This window comes from Mus musculus, chromosome 4 (assembly GCF_000001635.26).
Source record: "Mus musculus strain C57BL/6J chromosome 4, GRCm38.p6 C57BL/6J".
Taxonomy (NCBI): domain Eukaryota; kingdom Metazoa; phylum Chordata; class Mammalia; order Rodentia; family Muridae; genus Mus; species Mus musculus.
The window spans coordinates 39,383,166-39,398,679 of NC_000070.6; the positions used below are offsets into that span (position 1 = coordinate 39,383,166).

Genomic DNA, 15,514 nt, shown 5'->3' on the forward strand with positions numbered 1-15,514 from the left:
AGACGCAGACGAGTGTGCTTGGATGTCTTAGTGTTTTCCGTCTCTGTCATTGTGTTGTGTTTACTCTTATTCTTCACTATGGGACAGACCGTGTCTACTCCTTTATCTTTGACTAAGGACCATTGGACGGACGTTAGGGCTAGAGGACAAAATTTGTCAGTAAAAGTGAAGAAAAAGCCATGGATGACTTTCTGTTCCTCAGAATGGCCTGTTTTTGGAGTAGGTTGGCCAGCAGAAGGAACTTTTTACTTACCCACCATAAGGGCTGTGAAGGCCATTGTTTTTCAGGAAGGACCAGGGTCGCATCCAGACCAACAACCGTACATCATGGTATGGGAGGACTTGGCACGCTACCCACCCCCGTGGGTTCGCCCATTCCTCCCGCCTCTCCGCCCTGGCACCAAGATTCTAGCCATCCAAAAAAATGGTGAGAAAGAGAAACCGAAACCACCGCTCGGGAGAGATGATGATCGCAGCACACCAGTGACGAAACCCCCCAAGATCTATTCAGAGATTGAAGAACCCCCTGAGTGGCCCGATACCCCTCAACCCCCACCTTATGCTCCCCAGCCCCAACCTTCAGCTCCCTTGGGACCCCTGCCTCAGGCCCCGGCCGGAGGAGGGGGTCCCTCCACAGGAACAAGGAGCCGGCGAGGAGTCACCCCTGAGGGGCCTGCGGATTCAACTGTGGCGCTCCCCCTCAGGGCTATTGGGGCTCCCCCTGCCGATCCAAATAGTCTACAGCCCCTACAGTATTGGCCTTTTTCCTCTTCTGACCTTTACAACTGGAAAGCTCATCACCCCCCTTTTTCAGAAAACCCTGCAGGACTCACTGGGTTGGTTGAATCATTAATGTATTCACACCAGCCGACCTGGGATGACTGCCAGCAGCTTCTGCAGACTCTATTCACAACCGAGGAGAGAGAGAGGATTCTCCTCGAGGCTCGGAAAAATGTCCGAGACGAGGCTGGGCGCCCTGTCCAAACTCCAGCTGAGATAGATGAAGGATTTCCGCTAACCCGGCCCCGATGGGATTATAATACGGCATCAGGTAGGGAACGACTGTCCAATTATCGCCGGGTCCTAGTGGCGGGTCTCAGAGGTGCTGCCCGGCAGCCCACGAATCTGGCCAAGGTAAGAGAGGTTATGCAGGGAGCGACTGAGCCCCCCTCAGTCTTCCTTGAAAGGCTCATGGAGGCTTATAGGAGATATACCCCATTCGACCCCACGTCTGAGGGTCAAAGGGCCTCAGTAATTATGGCCTTCATTGGCCAGTCAGCTCCTGACATTAGGAAGAAGTTACAGCGAATTGAGGGCTTGCAGGATTACACCATAAGGGATGTAGTTAGAGAGGCAGAGAAAGTGTATCATAGGAGAGAAACAGAAGATGAAAAGTTAGAGAGAGAGAAAAGAGAGAAAAGAGAAGAGGAGGATAGGAGAGACAGGAGGCAAGAAAAGGTTTTGACTAGGATCCTGGCCGCAGTAGGAGAAAGAGATAATGGAAGAAGAGGTAGACAGTCAGGGAACCTGGGAGACAAAAGGCAGCAGGAACCAAGGAGACCCAGAGAAGGCGGGCAGCGCCTGGAGAAGAACCAATGCGCGTATTGCAAGGAAATGGGCCACTGGAAGAGCGACTGTCCGAAAAAAAAACAAGAGGTAAAGGTGCTTTCTCTTGGAGAAGATGAAGACTAGGGGGAACGGGGCTCGGCCCCCCTCCCCGAGCCTAGGGTAACTTTAGAAGTGGAGGGGACCCCTGTGGACTTTCTAGTTGACACGGGAGCCGAATTTTCAGTACTCAAAACACCTCTAGGAAAAGTAAAGAAAAATGAAAAAACCTTGGTGATCGGGGCCACGGGACAAAAATCGTATCCATGGACCACATCCCGAGTAGTAGACATAGGGCGAAATCGAGTAACTCATTCGTTTCTAGTCATTCCAGAGTGTCCTATGCCTTTATTGGGGAGAGACTTACTGTCTTAGTCAGGGTTTCTATTCCTGCACAAACATCATGACCAAGAAGCAAGTTGGGGAGGAAAGGGTTTATTCGGCTTACACTTCCATGCTGCTGTTCATCACCAAAGGAAGTCAGGACTGGAACTCAAGCAGGTCAGGGAGCAGGAGCTGATGCAGAGGCCATGGAGGGATGTTCTTTACTGGCTTGCCTCACCTGGCTTGCTCAGCCTGCTTTCTTATAGAACCAAGACTACCAGCCCTGAGATGGTCCCACCCACAAGGGGCCTTTCCCCCTTGATCACTAATTGAGAAAATGCCTTACAATTGCATCTCATGGAGGCATTTCCTCAACTGAAGCTCCTTTCTCTGTGATAACTCCAGCTGTGTCAAGTTGACACAAAACTAGCCAGTACACTTACTAACCAAGTTAAAAGCACAAATAACTTTCACCTCTCATCGACCGGAGGTTTTCTGGGGAATAAAAGCGCCCCAGACTCTAGAGCTGTCTTTACAACTAGGGGAGGAATATCGACTTTACCAAAATAAAGTAAAGCCCCCTGAGGGATTACAGGACTGGTTGAATCGATACCCCCAGGCGTGGGCAGAGACGGGAGGAGTGGGGATGGCAAAACTGGTCCCCCCCGTGGTGATTGAACTTAAGTCCGGGGCCACCCCTATAGGGGTCCGACAATATCCCATGAGCAGAGAAGCTCAAGAGGGTATACACCCCCAAATTAACAAACTGCTCCAACAAGGGATTTTGGTCCCATGCAAATCCCCTTGGAACACTCCTCTACTTCCAGTAAAAAAACCAGGGACCAGGGACTTCCATACAGTACAGGACCTTAGAGAAGTCAACAAGAGAGTTCAGGACATACACCCCACGGTGCCAAATCCTTATAACCTCCTCAGCACCTTGCCACCTGGTCGGACATGGTACACAGTCCTGGATCTCAAAGATGCTTTTTTCTGTTTGAGGTTACACCCCAACAGCCAGCCCTTGTTCGCTTTCGAATGGCGAGACTCCGAGAGTGGACAAGCCGGACAGCTGACATGGACGAGGCTGCCTCAGGGATTCAAGAACTCGCCCACTTTGTTCGATGAAGCCCTACACCGAGATCTTGCTCTTTTCCGAGCCAATAACCCACAGGTGACTCTTCTGCGATATGTAGATGATCTGCTCCTAGCTGCAGAAACACGCGAGGACTGTGAAATTGGGACCCAAAACCTCCTGGGCGAGTTAGGTAAGCTGGGGTATCGGGCCTCTGCTAAAAAGGCTCAGTTATGCCAGATAGAAGTGACCTACCTAGGATATGTCTTGAGAGATGGACAACGGTGGCTCACAGAAGCCAGAAAACAAGCTGTTATGCAGATCCCGGCCCCAACCACTGCTCGCCAGGTAAGAGAGTTCCTGGGGACCGCCGGGTTTTGCAGACTCTGGATTCCCGGATTTGCCACACTGGCAGCTCCCTTATATCCACTAACCAAAGAGAAAGGGGAATTCACCTGGACCAGAGAACATCAGCTAGCCTTTGAAACTCTCAAAAAGGCACTGCTGCAGACTCCGGCATTGGCCCTGCCAGATTTAAACAAACCTTTCACCCTATACATTGATGAAAAAAATGGAGTGGCAAGGGGAGTCCTTACCCAGGTTTTGGGACCATGGAAGCGCCCGGTAGCCTACTTATCAAAGAAACTGGACGCTGTGGCCAGTGGATGGCCCTCCTGCCTGCGAGCGATAGCAGCCACGGCTGTGCTAGTAAAAGATGCTGACAAACTGACTATGGGCCAGAATGTTACTATAGTGGCCCCACACTCTCTTGAGAGCATCATCAGGCAACCACCGGACCGCTGGATGACCAACGCCCGAATGACGCACTACCAGAGCCTATTGCTGACAGAGCGAGTAAGTTTTGCACCCCCAGCCATTCTCAACCCCGCCTCCTTACTACCTGAGGCTGACGAGGCCCCTGTACATAAGTGTGAAGAAATACTGGCAGAAGAGACTGGAATCCGGCCAGACCTCACAGACCAACCTTGGCCAGGGGCGATGACTTGGTTCACGGACGGAAGCAGCTTTGTGGTAAAAGGTAAGCGGAAGGCTGGGGCGGCAGTAGTGGATGGAAAGGCTGTCATATGGGCCAGCAGTCTGCCGGAGGGTACATCAGCTCAAAAAGCAGAACTAATCGCATTAATTCAAGCCTTAAGGCTGGCAGAAGGAAGGGCTCTTAATGTCTATACCGACAGCTTTTGCCACGGCTCATGTACACGGAGCAATATACCGACACCGTGGACTGCTGACGTCTGCCGGCAAAGATATCAAAAATAAAGAAGAAATTCTCAGCTTATTAGAAGCTGTTCATTTGCCCCGTAGGGTGGCAATTATCCATTGCCCAGGACACCAGAAGGGAACTGGGCCCGTTGAAAAGGGAAATCAAATGGCAGACCAAGAAGCTAAAAAAGCAGCCCAAGGGCCAATGACTCTGGTGGTGAGAACCCAACAGCCTGCTGCTGAGGAAATAAATAAAAGAACCCTCACAGAAGAAGAGGGGCGAGATTACTTAGCTAACATACACCATCTGACTCATTTAGGAACTAAAAAATTACTAAAATTGGTTAGTAAGTCCCCCTATTACATTCCTGGATTAAAAGGAATTGTGGAAGAGATAGTAAAAAACTGCCGTGCTTGTGCACTTACCAACGCTGGGTCTAGCAGGCTCCAGGAAGGAAAACGACTGCGAGGAGACAGACCTGGAGCCTACTGGGAAACTGACTTCACTGAGGTGAAACCGGCTAGGTATGGAAATAAATATCTCCTAGTTTTTATAGACACCTTTTCAGGATGGGTCGAAGCGTTCCCCACCAAGAAAGAAACGGCTAATGTAGTGGTCAAGAAGATACTTGAAGAAATCCTTCCCCGCTTTGGGATACCTAAGGTAATGGGGTCAGACAACGGACCTGCCTTCGTCTCCCAGGTAAGTCAGGGATTGGCCAGACAACTGGGGACAAATTGGAAATTACATTGTGCATACAGACCCCAGAGTTCAGGACAGGTAGAAAGGATGAACAGAACGCTAAAGGAGACTCTGACTAAAATAGCCTTAGAATCCGGCGGAAGCGATTGGACAGCCGTTCTCCCTTATGCCTTGTTCAGGGTTCGGAATACACCTGGACCCCTTGGCCTAACTCCATTTGAATTAATGTATGGGGCGCCCCCACCCATTTTTATGACCGTAGGGGATAAGAATCGCCCGGATGTGTCTTTCTCTCCTTCTTCTAGTCTTTTGGCTCGATTAAAAGCTCTCGAAATAGTAAGAAAAGAGGTCTGGGAACAGCTAAAAGAAACCTATGTTGCTGGTGACACACAGGTGCCGCATCAGTTTGAAGTAGGAGAAGCAGTCCTGGTGAGGAGACACCGAGCGGGAAACCTAGAACCGAGGTGGAAGGGACCCTACTTGGTGCTACTGACAACGCCCACCGCGGTCAAAGTGGAAGGAATCCCCACTTGGGTCCACGCATCCCACGTTAAGAGAGCACCCCCTGGAGTCAGCCATGATGAGTGGACTTTGGAGAAGACTACTAATCCTTTTAAGTTGCGCCTGCTTCGTAGGAGCGATCCCAAAAGACTTCAACCCCCACAGTCCTGTTCAACAAACGTGGGAGGTACTCAATGAGGGGGGTAGGGCTGTATGGACAATCGCCGAGGTACACCCTCTGTGGACTTGGTGGCCTGATCTTTTCCCTGGCTATAGGAGCCCCTCCTGGATGGGACTTGGAGGGGTACTCTGACATTCAGAGGGCACCTTTAACACCCCCTCCGTACGTAGAAAAACATTCGAGAGACCCATGGGGTGGTTGCTCTAACCAAAGGGATAGAAGTATGCTTCGAACCCATCCCTTCTATGTCTGCCCCGGGCCCCACCGAAGTCAGTCCCTCAATCCAACATGTGGAGGTAAGGCTGACTTCTTTTGTAAGAGCTGGGGTTGCGAGACTTCAGGTACAGCCCGCTGGAAGCCCTCCTCGAGCTGGGACTATATTAGAGTAACAGCCAACTATTCCCTAGCGTCTTATGTACCTGGAGGATTTGACCTAGACGAGTGTACTGACTGGTGCCATCCGCTCCGTGTCACCTTCACTGAACCAGGGAAGAGAGCTCTGGGATGGACAAAAGGGTATACCTGGGGTCTTAGGATTTACAAGGAAAGATATGATGAGAGATTATTGTTCACTATCAGATTAAAAATAGAGACCCCCTACAATCCTTTAGGCCCCCCAACCAAGTTCACACCCCTCACCCATACAATTACTCAGCCTACTCCAGTGATTGCGGACCCCCTTAATATGGCCGCTATCACCCAACCTCCCACTCCTCAGGTACCTCTAACTATTACCCCCGAGATTCCTTCAAGACAGAGGATGTTTAACCTAGTGAGAGGAGCCTTTTATGCCCTTAACAGAACTGATCCAAGCGCTACTGAGGACTGCTGGCTATGCCTGTCCCCGGGTCCGCCTTATTATGAAGGAATCGCCTTCAATGGAGATTTCAACAGAACCAGCAGCCATACTTCCTGCTCTTGGGGTACAGGACAAAAACTGATCCTGACTAAAGTATCCGCGAGGAATCCAGGTCTCTGTATAGGTACCCCACCTTCCACTCACAAACACCTATGCGGACAAATTCAGTCCGTGTCCAGAACGGAAGCTGATTACTATCTTGTACCTTCCCCGGTTGGATGGTGGGCTTGCAATACAGGACTTACTCCCTGTGTATCAACTAAGGTTTTTAATTCATCTCATGATTTTTGTGTCATGATCCAGCTGTTACCCCGTGTATATTATCACCCTGCATCCAGTTTAGAAGAAAGCTATGCGGGCCGGCGGTCAAAAAGAGAACCAATTACTTTAACCCTGGCTGCATTCATGGGAATAGGTATGGCAGTAGGAGTGGGGACGGGAGTGTCAGCTTTGATAGAAGGAAGACAGGGAATTCAGTCTTTGAGGGATGCTGTCAATGAAGACCTAGCGGCAATAGAGAAGTCCATAGACACTTTAGAAAAATCTTTGACCTCCCTGTCTGAGGTAGTTTTACAGAACAGGAGAGGTCTTGATTTGTTGTTCCTAAAGGAAGGAGGACTGTGTGCTGCCCTTAAAGAAGAGTGCTGCTTCTATGCAGATCATACAGGAATAGTTAGAGACTCTATGCAGAAACTGAGAGAAAGATTAGAGCGAAGGAAACGGGAACGGGATGCTCAACGGGGGTGGTTTGAGTCGTGGTTTGAATCACGACCATCTTGGATAACTTCTTTAATTTCCGCTGTAGCCGGACCAATCCTTATGATATGCTTAGCTTTAGTTTTCGGCCCTTGTATAATAAATAGAGGAATGGCTTTCATCCAGAGTAAAATTGATACAGTAAAACTCATGGTTCTTCAAAGGCAATATCAACCTATAGTTCAGGTAGATGAAGAGTTAAGGGACACCGACCTCTAAAATTCTATGTTTAGAATTAGTCTAAACAGAAGAAGAGGGGAATGAAAGGAAATAAAACTGTAATTCATGTAATGTATGTTAAATAGCCCAAAGAGTTGTTTCTGAGCTTTGAAACCTGGGGCTGAGAACATAGCAGAACAGACCAGGACATGCCCGGGCAAGCCCATCGCCTCCCTAGCTCCCACCCCTCTGACCTAAGTTAAATGTTACAGGCTGCTGATGTTTAAATGGACCAATCATGTGAAACCGCGCCAATTCCTCCCCTAGCCCCACTCCTTTTCTATAAAACCCCCTAGCTTCCAAGCCTAGTGGTCAAATCCACTGTCTCCTGTTGTGTGAGATACGTTTCGACCCGGAGCTCCGCCATTAAAAAACCTCTTGTTGTTACATCAAGGTGTTGTGTTCTATTCGCGATTCTTGGGTGCACGCCGAATCGGGAGCTGAGTGGGGGTTTCCCCACTGAGTTCTTTCAACAGTAGAGCATGTGTCCCTATTACATGTTGGAGCATCTTCTGGGTATGTACCCAGGAGTGATTTTAGTGGGTCCTCAGGTAATAGTATGTCCAATTTTCTGAGGAACTGCCAAACTGATTTCCAAAGTGGTTGTACCAGCTTGCATTCCCACCAAAAATGAAGGAATTTTCCTTTCTCCACATCCTCGCCACCATCTGCTGTCATCTGAGTTTTTGATCTTAGCCATTCTGACACCATTACTGGTCTGAGGTAGAATCTTAGGGTTGTTTTGATTTGCATTTCCCTGATGACTAAGGATGTTGAACATTTCTTTAGGTGCTTCACAGCCATTCGAGTTTCCTCAGTTGAGAATTCTCTGTTTAGCTCTGTTCCCCATTTTTTGATAGGGATATTTGGTTGTCTGGAGTCTAACTTCCTAAGTTCTTTGTAAATATTGGTTATTAGTTTTCTATCCAATGGAGAATTGGTAAAGACCTTTTCCCAATCTGTTAGTTGCTGTTTTGTCCTATTAATGTATTCTTTGCCTTACAGAAGCTTTGTGATTTTATGAAGTCCCATTTGTGGATTCTTGATCTTAGAACATCAAAATTCTGGGTCCTGTTTACATATCCATCCAGTCTGTTAGTCTATGAGGTATCATTGGGGAGTTTACTCTATTGATGTTAAGAGATATTAAGGAATAGTGATTTTCTTCCTGTTATTTTTGTTGTTAGAGGTGGGATCATGTTTGTGTGACTATCTTCCTTTGGGTTTGTTGAAAGATGACTTTCTTTTTTTTTTCTAGGGTATAGTTTCCCTCCTTGTGTTGGTGTTTTCCATCTGTTATCCTCTGTAGGGCTGGATTTGTATAGAGATATGGTGTAACTATGGCTTTGTCGTGGAATATTTTGGTTTCTCCATCTATGGTGATTGAGAGTTTTCCTGGGCTGCCATTTGTGTTCTCTTAGGGTCTGTATGACATCGGCTTAGGATCTTCTGGCTTTTACAGTCTCTGTTGAGAATTCTGGTATAACTCTGATAGGTCTGCCTTTATGTTACTTGACCTTTTTCCCTTACTGCTTTTAATATTCTTTCTTTGTTTAATGCATTTGGTGTTTTGATTATCATGTGATGGGAGGAATTTCTTTTCTGGCTTAATATATTTGGAGTTCTGTAGGCTTCTTTTTTTTTTCTAATTTCATTTTCTTTATTACGTATTTTCCTCAATTACATTTCCAATGCTATCCCAAAAGCCCCCCCCCCCCCACTCCCCTACCCATCTATTCCCATTTTTTGGCCCTGGCGTTCCCCTGTACTGGGGCATATAAAGTTTGCCTATCCAATGGGCCTCTCTTTCCAGTGATGGCCGACTAGGCCATCTTTTGATACATATGCAGCTAGAGTCAAGAGCTCCGGGGTACTGGTTTATGGCATCTTTTTCTTTAGGTTAGGGAAGTTTTCTTCTATAATTTTGTTGAAAATATTTGCTGGCCTTTTAAGTTAGGAGTCATTACTCTCTTCTATACCTATTATCCTTAGGTTTGGTCTTCTCATTGTGTCCTGGATTTCCTGGATGTTTTGGGTTAGGATCATTTTGCCTTTTGCATTTTCTTTGACTGTTGTGTCAATGTTTTCTATTGTATCTTCTGCACCTGAGATTCTTCTGTCTCTTGTATTCTGTTGGTGATGCTTGCATTTGTGACTCCTGATTTCTTTCCTAGGTTTTCTATCTCCAGGGTTGTCTCCCTTTGTGATTTCTTTATTGTTTTTATTTCCATTTTTAGATCCTCGATGGTTTTATTCAATTCCTTCCTGTGTTTGGTAGTGTTTTCCTATAATTCTTTAAGGGATTTTTGTTTTTCCTCTTTAAGGGCTTCGAGCTATTTATCTGTGTTCTCCTGTATTTCTTTAAGGGAGTTATTTATGTCCTTCTTAAAGTCCTCTATCATCATCATGCGATTGGATTTTAAATCAGAGTCTTGCTTTTCTAGTGTGTTGGGTTATACAGGGCTTCCTGTGGTGAGAGAACTGGATTCTGTTGATTCCAAATAACCTTGGTTTCTGTTGCTTATTTTCTTGCACTTGCCATTTGGTTGTCTGTGGTGTTAGCTTGCTGTCTCTGACTGTGACTTATCCCTCCTGTAAGCCTGTGTGTGTCAGCACTCCTGGCAGACCTTCTCTCTCTGGGCAGAATTTAGGTATGAAGAGCTGTGGCACAGGGTCAACTCCAGGGCACAGACAGAAACTGGAAAAATCCTGTCCCTGGTTGTTCCTTGGTTCCTGTGTCCTGATGGCTCTGGGCAGGTCCCTCTTGGGCCAGGAATTTTAGCAGAAGTGGTGGTCTTACCTGTGTTCTCAGGTATGTCAGCACTCCTGGGAGACCTGTGGCACAGGATCAACTCTGGGCACAGATGGAAACTGAAATTCCAGGAAGTCAATTCTAATCATCCAACTAACTAATTTCTTTTTTTTTTTTTAATTAGGTAGTTTCTTCATTTACATTTCAAATGCTATCCCAAAAATCCCCATAACCCCCCACCCCCTACCCACCCACTCCCACGTCTTGGCTCTGGCATTCCCCTGTATTGAGGCATATAAAGTTTGCAAGACCAAGGGGCCTCTCTTCCCAATGATGGCCGACTAGTTTCTATTAACAGCTTTGCACAAGCACAGAAACCAAATCTTTTACAGAGCTTCCAAAAATGTATACCCTGGGCTTGCAACCATCTTGCTTTACACCCCTTGTGGCTCGAGGCAAATAAGCAGTCAACCTGTAGTGTGTGCTGTTTCAAAGAAATCATTAAATAATTATTTTTATGTTGTTACTAAACTTATAACAATTCCTCATTTTTTGAGTTTTGGTGTGGCTTTTGTGTTGTTGTTCTTTTAACAATTGCCTTTAACTCTAGACCTAAAACCAGTATGTAGATTTCTGTGCATAAATATTCAAAGGGTAAGGTTCTTCAAGTATAACAATTATAGTAGAGCCTCAAAGGGAATCAAAGTTATATTAAGGATGGCATGATGTTAACCAATATTCCTGATGTGTAATCAAACCATCTTTGTGACATTTGCAAAATGACAATATCGGTACTTTCATGTTGTAATCATGTGGTATGAAGCCTCTATAAGGCAGAGATTAAAACTCTTATCAGAGACAGATGTTCTAAGAGTTATAGGATATTTTATTTTTAAAGGATTTAATGGAGCATTGGTATTCTTTAGATGATAATGAAAACACAAAAATTTTCAAAGATATTCAGTATTGAGCTGGAAAATTTTAAACATGCTGATAAAACACATTCTTTGACAATGCATTCATTCTCATAGTTAGAAATGCATTGAAGGAATCACTGTGTCTATTTCCATGAGTAGCATAGATTAAAATCAGGGTCACAATGATTATTGCCAAGTTAAACAGTTGAGTGGCTGCAAGTCTGCCTTACCAGTGGGGTGCTAAAGAACAGTCAGCATGGGGAAGGCAGAATGCAGTCCAAGATAGGGGGCCCCAGCCAGCGTTTCCATGGGGTGGGGGGTAGGGGGGGACTGGAATCTGATGCCGTGGTTCTCAATATCCTGTGTCCAGAAGTCTCTGGGCTCTGCATACTTTTGGAGGACTGGGTGGCCAGAAAGGGAACACTCGGGTCCTATCTAGATATCTCATTAGCATGGAAAACTCTAGGTTTTTATGCTATGGTTTTCAGTTGTTAAGATCCTCTCAGTGGGGTGTCATGGTTACACATTGCAGAACAGGTAGAGCCTAGGCAGGAATTGGTTCTGAAAAACCCACAACGTGAGGACTCCCCCACGTTCTGACTCAGGAGAGGTGACACCCCAAATCACTCACAAGAAACGGTCTTGCTGCAAACTGCAAGAGGACTTTTATTCAAGAGCGCTCTCGGGCCCACGGTCATACACCACGCAGGGGTAGAGGACCATGGTGCCCCTAGTAGCTGGGTAAGGGGGTATTTAAAGGAAGAAACCACAACTCAAGGAAGTGGGGAGGGCATTGTTGGAAAATACCAAAGATACCAGTTAAGAGTCCCAAGGAAGTGCAAAGTCACAAGAGTCACAAGGAATACCTGGTAGTTCTTTGGGTTATCTCTCAAGACAGTTTCTAAGAGCCCCTAACAATAGCACACTCTTTGAATGAACACTCTTTGAACCCAGGAAGCGGGTGGGTGGAGGAATGTCGCTATCTGTTTTATGATTAGCATGCCTTGGAGCATTGAGTCACAGAGGTCACAATCCCAAGCCTGGGCCTAAAGGCCTAGAACTTTGTTTTTATGTTATACTTTCAGTTCCAATGCCTGTTATTCTCAATTATGAGATTCCCTGAGGTTTTTGAACCTGCTTCAACCTTACTAGTTCTTCTGTCAGGTGGCACATCCACTTATTCCACAGTCAACTGAAAACAGTGTGTCACTCTTCAAAGAATAAACATACCAAATTAAGGTGAGAAGTACTGCATAAAGTGAACATGAGATGACACACCCATGTCTCTTAACACTTACTCCCTGCTTCCAGAGACAACTTCAACTTGTTCCAGAAAACCCCTAGATAAAAAGCTCGTGTTGGTACCAACCCCCACCCAGTTTTCTTCCCAGAGCCTGTGAGTGACAACCGATCCATGTTTGTACCCCAGACCAGGTTGGGCCTCCATTCACACTCCAGAATTCTGGAGAGAAAACAGTAATCTGACAGAAAGACTGTCTCCCATTCCTTCCTTAAAGCTCGGAATGTGACCTAATTATCCCTGCCTGTAAACACAAACTATAACATCTCTTGAAAAACTCACATCTGAGAAACAGAAGAGATGCCATGGTTTGGACAGAGCTCCTGTCCCCACCTTCTGATTTGCAGAAGTCCATGTATTAAAAGCCTATTCTAAAAGTGGTGCTTTGGTGAGCTGAGGAACCTTTGGGAGGTGGAGCCTGGTGGGAAATCCCTTTGCCTTCAAATGTATGTCCCTGAGGTGGGTTTGGGGACCCAAGCCTAGTCAGTGTCTCTCTCTCTCTCTTGTTTCCTGATGCTGGGGTTGTTTTCTGTTATTGGGTGTTTACATCTAACGTCCTTGCCCAAGAAATCACACCGGTGGGTTTGCCTAGGCACAGACTGAGACTGTAAAACCATGAGTTAACCATTTCTTCTGGGCAAGTTAACTAGTCACATGCTTTGTGGTGATGACAGAAAGCTGGCTAATCCAGAAGCTGAGCAAACACATTCAACTGATTTTGAATGCTTTGGAGAATTACCAGCCATTTGCATGAGGATGCCTCTGAAGGGGGTTGGACTATAGTTCCATCTCCCTTGGTCAGCTGCCTTCTCATAATACTTGTAGTTAGACAATGGCTGGCACAACACTGACATGAAACTCCACCACACTGACCTGTAGAGAGTTGACACACTTATAACCCCATTCTGGACTAGGAGACAAATTGGGACTATTTTTTTTTTCCCTTTTGGCTTTCTGTCTAGGAAACTTTTAGATTGTCTCTTGTCAGCACTTTGGAATAAGCTAGGCAGCTAGGAGAAATAAGCCAGGTGAAAGGCAGAACATTACATTTTCCATGTGCTGAGAATACTGGGGCTTGGCAGCCAGGGACAAATGAATTCCTGCCTGTCAATTTCTGCCTCAGTGATGCTGACATTCTTCCTACCTATTAATTTCCATGAAAGAACTCAACTTGTGGTGTGAGCTTTTACTTTCATATAAAATACTAGATTAGGAATTTTGCATTTTTATGACAATATTTTCCAACCTATGTCAGCCTTTGCTCTCTTTCCTCTTTTTCATGTTACCCTTCAACCTAAACTACTGGGTTTATCTGAGTTCTTCCAGTACCTTTTTGCCTAATAGAAGACTCTCGGATACTGAATTGCATTCTACATATACTCATTGAATTCTAAAGCCCTAAAATAGGGGAAGGGAATTCCTATCTCTTAGATCTCATGTTCTGTTATATACTGGTGTAAGGACAGTAAATATCTATGACAGTGCTTTCCCAATAAAATAACTACAACAACGTTCTTGATGCAGACATACAGATAACCATTTTGAGTGATTTTTGTGTCATATGTAATTACATCCCTATCATGGAACATTTTATTTTCTTGGTAAGTGAATGGAAACTCTTAAGGGTAAAGAATGAGAACTTTGAGTGGGGTATGTCAAACTAGTAAGTTGAATGAAAAGAAAAAATAAATAAATAAAAGAGAAAGTTCATGTCTTCTTCTAGGTATGGTAGAGGGAAATGTTTATTAGAGATACATAGGAAATATTACCAGAGACAAGGACATATGGGAGAACCCAAAATGGGCCTTACCCTGAGCCATATATAGAGAGAGGGCAGGGAGGGGAGACAGGAGAGAGAGGAAAGCAGCAGCCAGGAGATCCAAAGGTACAAAGAATGGGTAATCAAAATGTTTGGATTATATATGGAAGTGCAGGGCAGCCCCTGGGCTGGAGAATTTAAAGTAATTGGTAGGGTGTGGCAGCTAGGAGGACCCAGTAACAAGTAAGGACTGAGGGATGCAGGGAGAAGCTGACTTTGATATGTTAAATAGGCACCTCAACCTTTTGTCCCAGGTTTGAAACCTAACATAATTGACTGAAATAGAAGCTGAATCCAATTCTCATAGACAAGAAGCTTTTCTTCTGTCAGCATTATGTTTCTAAGCAAAATAACAGAATTTGTAAAATTAGAGCATTTCCTACAGAAAAGACTCCAGCTCCTTATTTCTGTGAGCTGTAAACAGTTACCGGACTCCCTGGACTCAGTTTGTCATCTGCAAAGCTGGGTGCTGCTACCACATCTACATACACATAAAAGCTAATCATGCTTTTATGAAGAGTAAAGGGGACAATAAATGAAAAGAAAATGTAATTCCTTTCTTTGTACTCAATCACTTAATGTTAGAGGACACTATGTATCATTTGCTGGCCCCTGCTGCACTAAGCCAATGAAACTGCAACTAAAAGACAGATTTTAAGATGAAATTTATTCCTGTGAACCAGAGCAGCCAATTATGCACCTCAGAAGATACAGCCAGCCAAGCAGCAGGACCACTCTTCCTACCTTGGGGTTAAACATAATCATCTCTCATGTAGCATACATTGAAATGGTTTTGAAAGACCTGTGTCCTTAAAGAACCTTACAGAAATATATGACCACATACCGGGACACATTCTGAATACTGCAAGCTTGTTTGTTTAGGAAGCTGAAGGGTTTTGTTTTTAGCACAGTGCTGACAGCTGGGAGGGAGGAAGATGGAGGCGCAATTTCTTTCTTTTTGCTGCAGGCAGTCAGGGATAAGAGGGGTGGCTGTGTAAACTCAAGAGAGGTTGTTGACAGTGTTTGGTGAGCACTGCAGGGGTGGTGGCAGCACTTTAGAGAAAAGCCAGGGTGGCACTAAGGAACTAGGATAGCAACAGAAAAACACAGTGCCCCGGAGACATGGAATAGTCATTCAGCATGAAGGCAAGAGATCAAACATGACTGGAGCTGAAGTCAGCACCACCATGCTGAGTGCCACACTTGGGGAGGAGTCATTAAATGACAAGGGCAATGCTAGAAACACTAAAATCTCACAAATGTCTGTCATCTCCTCTTGAAA

The 15,514-nt window shown here is 45.5% G+C and overlaps 2 long non-coding RNA genes across 2 annotated transcripts; both read left to right on the top strand.

Moving 5' to 3' along the window:
• Positions 1-3,819: 3,819 nt before the first annotated feature.
• On the top strand, positions 3,820-4,044 carry Gm42270. Its single transcript, XR_003955335.1, has 2 exons — positions 3,820-3,859; positions 3,935-4,044. It is a non-coding gene; the product is annotated as a predicted gene, 42270 (long non-coding RNA).
• A 670-nt stretch (positions 4,045-4,714) lies between these two features.
• LOC115486431 lies at positions 4,715-5,496 on the top strand. The gene is made up of 2 exons (XR_003955336.1): positions 4,715-4,750; positions 5,322-5,496. It is a non-coding gene; the product is annotated as an uncharacterized LOC115486431 (long non-coding RNA).
• The last annotated feature ends 10,018 nt before the right edge of the window (positions 5,497-15,514 follow it).